Source organism: Cynocephalus volans, chromosome 1, assembly GCF_027409185.1.
Source record: "Cynocephalus volans isolate mCynVol1 chromosome 1, mCynVol1.pri, whole genome shotgun sequence".
In the NCBI taxonomy this organism is placed as follows: domain Eukaryota; kingdom Metazoa; phylum Chordata; class Mammalia; order Dermoptera; family Cynocephalidae; genus Cynocephalus; species Cynocephalus volans.
The window spans coordinates 244,981,498-244,994,348 of NC_084460.1; the positions used below are offsets into that span (position 1 = coordinate 244,981,498).

Below are 12,851 nucleotides of genomic sequence, written 5' to 3' on the forward strand. Positions count from 1 at the left end.
AGATACTGCATGTCACGCATAAAGTCACAGTATAAGGTGAGAGAGAGAAACTGGTATATTGAAAAGAAAAAGAGACAGAATGTCTCCAGGCTGGGTGACTTAGCACCTTGGGTATAAAAGCACAAGGGCCAGGTCTCTTACCAGGGTGGACAAGGGTACTTCAGAAGGTTTTTGGAGGGCCAGCCCTGTGGCACACTCGGGAGAGTGCAGCACTGGGAGCGCAGCGCCACTCCCGCCATGGGTTTGGATCCTATATAGGAATGGCCGGTGCGCTCTACTGGCTGAGCGCAGTGCGGATGACACCACACCAAGGGTTGCGATCCCCTTACCGATCATGAAAAAGACCAAAAAAAAAAAAAAAAAGAAGAAGGTTTTTGGAAAAACAGAATTAAAAGATAATATGAATCTTTCCACAAACTTTTTGATGTACCCTTGTATTCAGCCTCTGTCACCTCTAAAATGGGCTCCCCCATCCTCTAGGCAGAGGCAGCAGCTCTGTTCCAGAGTCACTTGGGGAGCTCATCAACTCATGTTCCCAGGCCCCACCTTGAGATTCTGATTCAGTAAGTCTAGGATGGGGGCCTGGAATCTTTCTTTTCTAAACATTCCGCAGGTGATGCAGATAAGTCACCAGGTTGAGGAGCCATCCCCACCCCCCTCCGCTCCACTGTCAGGCTTACAAGGCCTCGAGGGTGCCAGAGAGCCCGGGCTCTGCCAGGATTCTATCAGAAGGCCGGTGTGGGATGCTGGCCTCTGTGGGCCAGAGGAGAGCAGGCCCAGCGCTGGAGAGCCCTGGGAATTCTAGAAATGCTCTACCCCACTGGTCCCTCCTGGAACAAGTGACTGTATCTGTTCTCTGTGCCCTGCTCGACATCCTCTCTGCCAAGTCCTCCTCCACCCGTGACAGGCAGGGATGGCATCGGCTTTCTTTTGCTGCCAGCTGAGGGGACCAGGGAGCCATGAGGTGTCTGTTGAAGTATCTGTGAAAGTCGGTAAACAGCTGCCTGTGAGCTCATTGCTCACAGTGGGGCCTTGGTGCCTTCCATGGCTCCTTGGATTGTGGCCACTGAGGTCTCCCAGGAGTTGGACTGAGCCTCGGTGAACAAAGGAAAACAGTCCATAGGAAGGAGCTCTGAAGGAGGCAGAAGACAACTTGTACGTCACCACCATCACCATCCCATCTGAGGATTACAGCAGAAAAGGGGATGAAAAATGGGACAAAAAAATTTAGTAGGGAAATTGAAGAAAATAATTCCTGTGGAGATCCAAAGTAGTGATCTGGAAGATTAAGTCGAATAAATCTACTGAAGCACTACACACACACACACACACACACACACACACACACACACACACACACACACACACACACACACACACACACACACACACACACACACACACACACACACACACACACACACACACACACACACACACACACACACACACACACACACACACACACACACACACACACTTGGAAATTTGGAGGAAAAAGACAAAATACTTGGAGGGTAGATCCAGGAGAACAAGGAAGCAAACACCAGGAATTCCAGAGGAGGAAAAAGGAATCTATTGAGGAAAGGAAATAATTAAACAAACAGAAAAATAGACCCTTTTCCTAACCGGAAGAAAGACCAGAGATTGTAGATATAATGAAAATGCCCTACACTCAGGCATATTCTGATAAAATTCCTGAAATCTAAAGTAGAAGAAAAAAAATCTTACAAGCTGCCAAACAGAACAATGAGTAACTTAAAAAGTAAGAAAAATCATACTGGTATTTGATTTCTCAACACAACCTTGGAAACTAAAAGATAACATCTATGCTCCTGTGAGACGAAGGAACTGCGGTCCTAGATTCTGATGTCTGGCAAAGACAGGCGTCACCTGCCAGTGCAAGGGAGAGACTTCTGGCTAGGTAAGGATCCAGATCTTCTTACCAAACAAGTGAACCTGAACAGAGACTCTGAGAGAGTGAAAGACGAATAGGAGAGGTAAAAGTGATGAGTGATGAAACTTGCAATATAGACATCTAAATCGAAATGGGACATAATAAAAGATTGACTGGGATTATCTAATATAAGTGTCAAATATGGATTACTGAACTAAGATAGATATTGACTGCCAGGGGAAACCTAGTAACCATCTGCAAGTGAAAGTATTAAATTATTAACAGCAAAACTGAGGTGGGTGTATGAGGTGGGTGGGCACAGGAGAGAAGGGGAGGAAAGCGTTCCACGATCTCAGCTGCATGGTGGTGGAAGTTAGAAGTGTTTTATCTCTGTACTGAGGTGGTGGTGGCAAACGCAGTGGCAAACAGTTGACTTGGTGGCTTCCTACAACAAGGGGATATATGAGGACACCAAGAAGGTAGGATTCTCACCAGTGGAGGGGAAGGAATAGAGGATAGTTTGGAAAGCACCAGAGATTTTGTCAGGAACCTGCCTCATTGCTCCTGAAATAATTTCTACTGTTCCTTCAGCTGTGCCCTGTTTTGACAATTTGGCTCCCATCTCTAAATTCACCCCAGCTCTGGAACCAGTCTGCTCTGACCTTGGTCCGTGCTCTACTTGCACTAGTTTGCTTTTGGCCCTGAACCCCCAGCTGCCTGGCTGCAGGCCTCCCCACACCTGGAGTGCCCTGCTTCACTGCAGCTGGGAAGGGCAGCACGGGAAAGATGCTGTGGGGCAGGGGGGCCAAACTCAAGTTGGCTCCCATCTCATACTCGTGGAGGGAAGTATCAAGTGGATTCCAGAGGCGTTCTAGCATATCATTCAAAATAGCTCTCTTGGACCACTTCACATTCTTAGGGATGCTGGGATCACCCCATTCACCTTTCTTCTTTCCTATTCCCCACCTCCATCCACCCAGTTCCTTCTAATTCTGAAGGCTCTATTTTGAATTTGGGGTTCTTGGGCAACTTGTGTCCTGCCTTTCATTGCATTGCCTGTAGCATTCAGGGATTTCAGGAATGCATTTGAGAGACCTTGGTATCACCCTCAGCTAAGCTCATTAGGAACAAAGAGAACAGGTGTGGGCCTCTGGATATCACTCAGAAGGGCCCAACATGACAGAAAGCTGACCCCTGCTGGTCCAATGCCAGAGAGGATGAGTATCTTGCCCAAGGTGAGAGCACCTATTGGTGGCAGAGTCAGGATTAGAATCTATTGATTCCCAGTCCAGGCTCTCCTGCCCCTCCTGCCCCTGCCAAGTTCCCCCTTCCAGTCTGAGGCAAAATTTACCAACATTCAGGGTGGCCTTCTCAGTCTCTCTCTTAGATCTGCCTCTAACTGGTAGCATTTTGTGGTTTTTATCTGGAATATCAGGCATTCCAGATGATGCATTTAACATAATGATCATATTTATACTTCTGTACCAAGAAAGACCGAGCACATGGGAGCATGTTTAATGAACGTAATAAATGATAAATAATATAATTTTTCCAAGAGAGAATATTTTTAAAATTGGAATTACCACTGAGAGGAAATATATTTTCTTTATGATGATGATTTGATTAAATGGAAATTTTGGAACTGCACACTAACCCATCTGAGAAAGAGTAGCCAGATTGTAAATTTATATTCTGAAAATGTATCAAGTCATATTTCTCTCCATTCCAGTTACTCTTGTGAAGACACACCAGGTGAATAAAGCCCTTTTTCTATCTTATCTATCTGCGTCTTATTAAATACTGAGATCACGCAGGGCCTCTGCCTCCTAGCAACAGTATATGGGTGATTCTTGGAAGAGTCATGAACTGCAGGGTGAACGAAAAAAGCTTCTCGCTCATACCTAGTGTTGCTGGATATAAACCATGGGCATGATATAGCAGGGTTTTTTTTTTTATTCTTTTAAAGGTCACAAAGGATAAATGATTACAATAACATTTCACCCAGTAACTCTGGGATTTTACTAGTAAATCCTGACATTGATTTTAAAAGCTGCAAATCTTTTATTCAAATATTTCTGATCCGAACCATAAATCCTTAAAAATCAAATCTTTTTTCTGAATGAAAGATCTATGAAAACAGATGACGGATTTCATGGGCTGTCAAAGTAAAAATGTTACATTTCACAGTATGTCATTGAATATGATATAAAATACCTGCAGGTAGATTATTTATATTGATAAAATTATTCTTCAGTATTGGAAGCCACTTTCTAGGAAGTAAAAATAAAATACCAAAATAGCTTTTTACCAGGACTAGAAATTTTCTGCTTTAGAATTATGTAGTAGAAATAATGTGAATAAATGCCAAAAGTCATTTTCTTTGAGTCAAATACAGCATATGCTATTGCAAAGATAGGCCAGGATGGACTACTTTTTCCATCAAGCAATATATTTTACCAATCATCTACCATTATTTTTGCTGTAGATATTTTACTACTTTTTTTTTTTTTTTTTGGTTATTGTTCTTTTTTGTACTTCCTTCCCAGAGGTCACCAAACATTGGATTCATATCGTAGTCAGATGAAGCATGCCAAAAATTATACTTCTGTTTTTGGGTAATGATTGTAGGATTAAGAAGCTAATTAGCTCTGCTATTTTCTGTGGCTATAGATGGTTGTCCTTATTCCATCCAACTTTCTCATCAACAAATGTGTCATAAATGGGCTAATTGAAGGAATGTGGCCAGATCAGGCAAATCCAACACCACAGCTCCTCATACAACTAGTTCATCACCACGGAGATGGGTCTGGAGAGTCATCTTCCCATGATAATGACATCAAAGGATACTCACTAGACAAAACAAAAGCTTGCATTGTGTGTGTATGTATATCCATACAAAAATAAGTAAATATGTACATATCCACCAATCTGCTATTTATGCCCCATAAATCATTTTTGAAAATAAGGATCACATTTAAATGACACCAAATAGTCTTTTTTAAAAAAAATTTATAATATATTTTTAACTCAACATATTCTGAATATTAAAGATGATGCAAATATTCTTTAAAAAACTGAGAAATGCTATAAATATATTCATATTTACAGATGGAAGTCTAAATATACTTAAATAGTTCACATATGAAGTTATAAGCATGGTCCTCCTATCATTCTCTCCTTCATATTAATTGCCATTTCTCTTAATTGCTGGAACCAAATGTTTCATTTGTTTAAAGCAGAGCATGCTGCAAAGAGTATTAATGGACATTGGTTCCAATCTCAGCTTCGATGCTCACTTGAGCAAGTTACTTTACTTCTCTGAGCTATGTAGCTTCCCATTAGGTCAAGAAGACCAAAACCACTGATTTCAGAGAGTTGTTTTGATGATTAAATTAAGATAACATATGTAAAATAACACAAGATAACACACAGTAAATGCTCAATTAATGATAGTAATGATAATAATAATTATTATTTATTTTCATTATGCCTAACTTGAATTCTAAGACAATTGGCTATTGGCATAGAGTATGATTCACTGTGAGTTCACTGTGACTTAGAAATTGCTCATGGTTATAATATTACCAACTATGAATGGAGAAATGATGTTGTTGGAAAAGGGAATAAGTCAAATATTCAGGGAATATGCAGGCTTATATGAGGATGAGAAGAGGCAGGCTCAAAGAGCTCCCTTCTCAGATCCTGAAAATGGAGTTTAGGTTTCATTTATAACAGTACATAATCTCAGCTGCACATAAGAAACCTTGCCACCTCTGCTCAGTAAAATACAAATCACTGACTAGCCGTTTTTATTTTAGGCAGTTAGATAGTTAGTACGTCGTTAATTCCTGCACATACTCAAGCTCAATATCATTGTCAGTTCGGTTTTATTTCCACCTCCTTTCAGAGATCCCTGGTTGGAAGTAAAGACCTGCTCTCTGAGCATCCCCAGATATTCTAAGGCAATATGAATCTTTAGAAGCGCCCCTTCTTTGAGGAAATTTACAACTCAAAACAGCAACACATTTTCTTTTCAAGGCAGAAATACTGACAATAAAAATGAAGCAGCTTTGAAATATACATTACTGTAATTAAAGTGACTTGCTTTTTGGAAATTCCTGAGACAAGTCTTTATTGCAACTATTATTTAATCATGAGGATAATAATTAAAGGCTCATTTTCAGAATAGTATCAATGCCAGGATCTGGATGTCCTGCAGCATTTCAGACACAAAACATGGTCACTGGCAGATGCCTTTATTCAGGACTCCTGTGACTTTCCTCTGGCAACATGTGGACCATGGCCCAGTCCAGCATGTGCTCAGATTGGTGTTCCCTGGCATACCATTATAGAAGCCATTAGCAGTTGGGCTTTGAAAAAGGTGTGGTCAAAAATGTCTGGGCAATGTTGATGCTCTACCATTTGAGGCACAATGCCCGCAAGGGCATAAAGTCTCAGAAACTGTGCGGTAAAGACATCTGTTCAACTTTATTGAATCTAGTATTTTTAAAAAAATTTTGTTTAATCTAGTGCCAGAACATTTTTTGTGGAACATCTATCAATATTCTGTGAGCAGTGTTCTGTGAGACACTGGTTTGGGAAATTTTAGCTAAACCTGTGCTTTTCTTCATAACCAATAAAAAACAAAACAAAACAAAACAACAAAAAATCCCTGTGCTTTTCATTCCCAGCTCTATAAAAGAATCACCTGGGAATTTTAAAAGATATACCAACACCAGCCCTCTGCCCCACTTCTTCTCAATTGGGCTGGGATGATGCCCAGGTATTGGTATTATTTTTAAAGGCTCCCTTCCCCAGGTGCATCTAATGTCCAGACAGGGCCGAAGCCACCGTTACCACCTACACATCCCAGTTATCTCCTTTCTAGTGCATAGAGCCATAGTGAGTAAGAAAAAAAAAAATCCCTCAAAAGCCCTGATATGTCAAAGAAAGAACTTTTCTCTGGGGTCAGATCTGGATCTACCAACTGATCTTGCAGTTTTAGTTGGTCTGTTGACTTGCTGGTTTCATGCGCTCGCTTCCGCTTGTGCTTCCTTCTCCTCGGGTGTTGGCATTTTCGGGGGGCAGGGGAAGGCTGCCTGCTCCACCCAGAATCTTTCCTGAAAACCCTTATCTGCTAATACATTGACTTTCTGTAAGCGAGGAATAGCTCTTGCTCACAAAATATGTTGAGAACCTCTGATTTAGGTAAACCTTCCAAGACTTGCTCTACGATTTATGGTAGCCTGTCTCCCATTGAGCTAGCAGGTGCTGGAAGACCCTGAAATGTTTATCATCATGCTGTTTCCCTAGAAAATGGAAACTGGGCCAGAAGTCTGGGAGCTGGAGCCTCAGAAAGCCTTGTCTAATGTAAATTTCTCACTCTAAATTTGTCCTCGCATCTGAGCTTTTCTAGAGTTTTACTGGAATAGAAAACACATTTCTCTTCCTCATTAAATAAGGAACCAACATTTATTGATTAAGCAAAACCAGAGAGAAAAACTAGATAATTTTATACACTCATTTTATAGTATGCCAAACAAACGAGATTCTTCATATTTTTGTTTAAAGGTATAAGAGAAAGAGAAAAGCATTTTGTATTTATTGAGCATCTACAATGTGCCAATAAATACAGGTTCTTTCCATACTGTCATCCCATTTAATCCTCGTCCAGACCCTTGTGGTGGTTTCTCTTATCCCACTTTTGTGACTGTGAAAAGCAAGGCTCAAAGGGGTTAAAGCATTGCCCAGAGTCACATGAGAAGTGTGAGATAGAGCTGGGACTTGAATTCATGCCTAGGGATGGTGTTGGCCAAACCAGAACTGGGTGAGCCGGTTCTTCATCTCTGCAGAGCCCACCACAAGAAATAAGATGCAGGACTCTAACCTGAGTCTGGTAACCTGTTTAGAACTCAGAAGGTTGTAGGATTTTTATCCTACTTGCATCTTGACTTTGAGTTTGTTTCATATCATATCCAAAATAATATCTGAATTTCATAAGCCTTTTTCCCTTAATGTTCTATTCTGGGCTTTGAAACAGAAGAAGTGTTAATGCTACAGGGAAACGCAGCATGTCCTGCTCCCTGGGTTTATAAGTAAGTACTTAAAAAATACACAGGTGTGAAGGCAGACTCCTACAATGGTAACAGCACAAGCTTCGGGTTAGACGTAGGTTTAAATCTTATACTGTGACCTGCTAACTCCATGACCTTGAGCGAGTTACATCTTTAGACATCTCTCTTTCTCCATAAAATGGGGTAATAATAATATTCATCTCATAGAGCTGCAAGTGAGCAAGATTACAGCTAGGGTCTCCTGAGTAGTTTCCATTAGATGCATATACCCAAACACGTAAAAGAAGATCTAAACGTTTCATGACTTTCCAAGACTTGTCATCTGTGAAGCTCAGGCAGATTCACAAGTTTTGTCTCATTTACTGATTCATTATTTTAGTTATCAATTTATTGTTTTAGTCATTCAACACATTTTATTGAACACCTACTATATGTCAGACATTTTGTTAGTCACTGGAGATACAGCAATTTTCAGGTAGCTTAGAGTCCAGCCAAGACAAATTTGACTGTATCATTATTTATACCCATTAGAGTTATACGGAAATGATATTCATATACTAATTTGTTAATGTGAGTCTACAGAATTAACATGCATGTAATAGTATTGGATCTACAGTTAATACATTGTCTGTTGTTAATTATAATTACTGTTAATTTCCAATCTGACTCCCTCTCTGGAAAGCAGACAGCACCTTCCTTTATTTTGCTGCTCTGGGCTGGCAATAGCAGATGCCCAGGAGACTCAGCAGGGAAGAGTTTAGACTGAGAGAGCTTTTGCAGTCAGACTGTTTGCTCTGCATTATACTCAAGTCTACAACCAGTTACAAGCTATGTATGGCTCCTGGCATTGAAGCATTCAGAGTTGAACTGCTTTTCATTATTAAGAGTGGGTGCCCTTCCACCATGTAGCCTGAAGTGACGTGAGGCTGGGTCCTCAGCAAGGACTGGGTGTTGATGGTTTAAGAATTTATTTTTTCTTTTCTGTTTCACAGCATGTTCTTTTCAGAACATTTCCTAATTGCTTTGAATCACATATATATTCAGTCAATATTAATTTTCTATGCTATGGTAAAGCAAAAGAGTAAAACCAGAAAAAATCCTTGTTTTCCTCCATGGATTGCACAGGACCACATGAAGGAAAAATTAAAGTAGACGGGGTGGGGCTGTAGCCTGTTGTTCAAGGCCCAGGTAACCTTGATTTGTTCTTTGGCTCTCTCCTTTGCTTTTCTCTGGGGGAAAAAATCAGACTGAAGAATTAAGCAGAATCAAGAACTTTTTAAGGGCAAAGTAATTCGCAAGATCAGATATTGATAAAGTGACTTTGGGGATTTACTTTGCATTTAGAACACCTACTCTACATGGCATCCCACCTCTAGTAGAAAGAAGCTTAATTGGGCCGGTGCACTCACTGGCTGAGCGCGGTACACCGGTCACAAAAAGACAAAAAAAAAAAAAAAAAAAAAAAAAAAGAAAGAAGCTTAATTGTGTCCACACCCGAAAACCTTCATTCACTTTCCAGTGAGGCCCCACACTCAGCAGCACTGCCTTTCATCAGGCAGGTAACATCGGGGGCCAACATCTCTCTTTTACGCATTCTATGACACTGCAGATTAAAATGACCTGCCCTGATATGGAGCAATTCTTTTACATTTGATTTTCATTTGAGGGATTAAAATATCATGCTTTATACTGTACTTATAAATACCACATTTGCCACTGAGAGGCTCCTGTGTCCAAACATCTGCCCCACCGCCCTCATGCCTCATCTTGATCTTCACAGCTGAAGGCATCTAGATCATCCTTTTTTCCAGCTGACAGCAAGAGAGCCAATGAAATACCTTTTCCTGTTGCTGGGTGACTGCAAATATTTTGAAAACGAGTCCCATAAATGCGGCAGCTAAAAAGCCTGCCATTGGCTGGTTGGGCATCCTGTGCAATGCTGACGCATTAAGGCGGGCAGAAGAGTGACAGGCGGGAATAGCTGCGCAAATACATTACTGGCCTGGCCTGATGTTCCACTGGAGAGGAAAACTATTTCAAGGCTGAGTGACAACTATAACATACCCTGTTGGAAGAAAAATAAATCTCCCTGAGTCTACATTCAGGCATCTGAAGAACAGTTACAGGAATACTGCAGAAAACACTCACACACCACACACACACACACACACACACACACACACACACACACACACACACACACACACCCCACACACACAACCAACTCAAGGTTGTCTTACCCTCAAATATCCTGCTTTTCATGGTCTGATGAGCAGTTCTTCCTGTTCAAGAAATATATGGGTATTTCTACATACCTTTTGTAGAATACGTACTTATACATTTTAAAGTCCAAAATCATTTATTCAGTAAATAATTTTCAACAATGTCAAGAAGGACTTTTAAAATTTTCTTCATCTTGTCTCTGGCATCCTCTCTTCTACCTTCCTCCCCTGACATTCAAGTCCAAAAATCCAGCAGCCACAGGATGTGGTCAGGGGCAGCACTGGCTGCATTTTATATCACCCTGTCCACTTAAAATATTTGCATGCTGGTGGGAGGAAAAGCACAGTCCTGTCTCAACAATTTTGGGATTCGTCTTTGCAAACAGAGAGAGCTATTTGGATACAAGTAACTGCTCTTGCTAACACCGGGTTAACTGTTCACACACAAATCTGCCAAAGAGCCTCTGGGAAAGAATGTCCTTCTACTAATTGAATTCTAATGAGGCCAGGAAGTAGATTAGAAATTGAGCTATTTTACTATGAGTTTCAAACATCAGATGTAGGGATGTTTGGCCTATTTGATCTGCTTAATTTTCCAGCAGGTGTGAATTAATTCATGAAGAAATGACTATCCAGAAGGAATCTGTGGGTTATTGGCTGATCCAGCAGAAGAGGGCTTTTCTGGTTATATATCAGAGACTTCAGTGTTCAAACACAATAGAAAGATGCTGGTCTGATATGACCTGATGAGATACTCATTAATAAGGAGCTCCTGGTTCAATTTAATTGGCACATCCCTGGAAGTTATATTTATTTGCCTTATAATATTTGGGTGAGTTTGAGAGGTAAATTAGGATGACCACCAGTGGGATTATCGGTGGAAATAGAAATGCTTTAAGAATATAATAGAAAATTCTTTTCAATAATGTGATCTAGCTAACATTGCTTGGGAAAACACTTCAACAGATAGATCACTTGAGGGTGTCATCCAGTGTCCACACGTTATAAAAGGGCCCTTGTGAGCATCTCACCTGTGCCCCTGCGGGCCATAAGAGAGGTCATGGGGAGGCTTGATGGGGACTGAAAATCACTACCTGAAAGTTATATGCATGTATACCTCACCTGTGAAGGACAGCTATGATACTCTCTGCCTGGTACCTGTCTCCTTTCTAGTGGAACTGGTCGTTCTTCCACTCCCACCACATGTTTCCAGCTGGGAGCTAACAGTCTCCTATGAGCACACTCCTCATCAAAGTTGATTGGTCCAGGGACAAACACGTGATCCAAGCTGGACCAATCAGAAAATGTCCTTGAGATTCTCCAAACTGGAATTTGGAAATAGTTCCTTTCTAGAGGGGGCTGCTGAAAGATGAGTAAACCTAGGCTCTGACGCTGGCCATGTTTACCCCTTTGTAAAGAAAGCCAGTCTGCAGTGAGCACATCCCAGGGCTCAGTGAGGCTTTGCACATTTGGCTTGAGGGGCCTCCTGGATGCTTGCTGCAGAGTCACAGAAGTCAGCTCTGGAGTGGTCAGGTGGCTCTGACACAGCAATTGGCTTTACAGAAGCACATTCCATGGGGCAATTTTTCCTTTTGGTGCGCATTGTACTCCCCTTTGTCATCCATACTGGGAAGACTTTGGGCTTATCTATACCACATAGGGAAAGAAGATTTTACATCTGGGGCCTTGTGCCCCTCTCAACCTGCCCTCTCACAAACATTACCACACAGTGAGAGAAAGAAGGCTCCTGTGGAGAGAGAAGCTTGAGCACAGCCCAGTGCAGACAGGGACATTCCTAAAACGGAATACTCGGACCCTTGGTTTTTCAGGGGCTATCAAAATAATCAGCCTTTGCTCTCACCCACAAGTCCTCAGAGAATCAGAGTAAACCTGTTTTCAAAGAGATAGATTACTGATGATTTGAAATAGATTTTAGGCAGAGGCATAAATTTCTCCATGGTTTTAAAGGGAGAGCAATTCCTATGATTTTTCATATTGGATGAACGTAGTCATAGAAAGCCTCCCACCCTCTCCTCTTTCTTTCTGAATTCTGTTTTTTCTTTTGGTGATTAGAGGAAGAGACAAAGTGTTCTTCCTCAAAAGCCAGCTTCAGTGTTTCAGAAAGTTGTTTGACAAACTTAAGCCCAACCATGAGAGCGGCCACCTGTTCCTGCAGAAATCATCACACAGCCTGGATTTCGCAGAACCTCTTTCTGTCTCCTGAAAAGCTGGATGTGAATTATAATATGTTAGGAAAATGAACCTAGTAGCGAGAGGAATGGGATCACTGAGCGTGAGAATTGTTTGAGACTCACCCTTTGGACAGAAAAGTTGTCAGATCTCACAAACCTATCCCTTGAAGTTGATATTCTAGAGCGCTGAAGGCTGAGGAAACACACCTGCTTAGACAGTGGAGCTGGATTGTTTTACAAACTATGTAACCTTGAAAACAAACAAGCAATCAAAACAGTCTTAGCATATTCTGCTGAAATTTGAACTCGTCTGTCAAGGAACTAAACCAAGATTACACAAGGGCTCATAATCAGACCGTAAGGATAGGGCCAAGCCAAGGCCAGAAAGATCTAAAACAAAAAGAGTCCCATGTCATTTCAAAAGGGAACATTACAAATTCAGCACACCCATCTATTTCTAAATGTG

General features: G+C 41.3%; 1 protein-coding gene across 1 annotated transcript in view; it reads right to left on the reverse strand.

Moving 5' to 3' along the window:
• Positions 1 to 12,851, reverse strand: part of PDE11A (phosphodiesterase 11A) — a 393,277-nt gene that overhangs the window by 103,548 nt on the left and 276,878 nt on the right. The window lies entirely within an intron of this gene.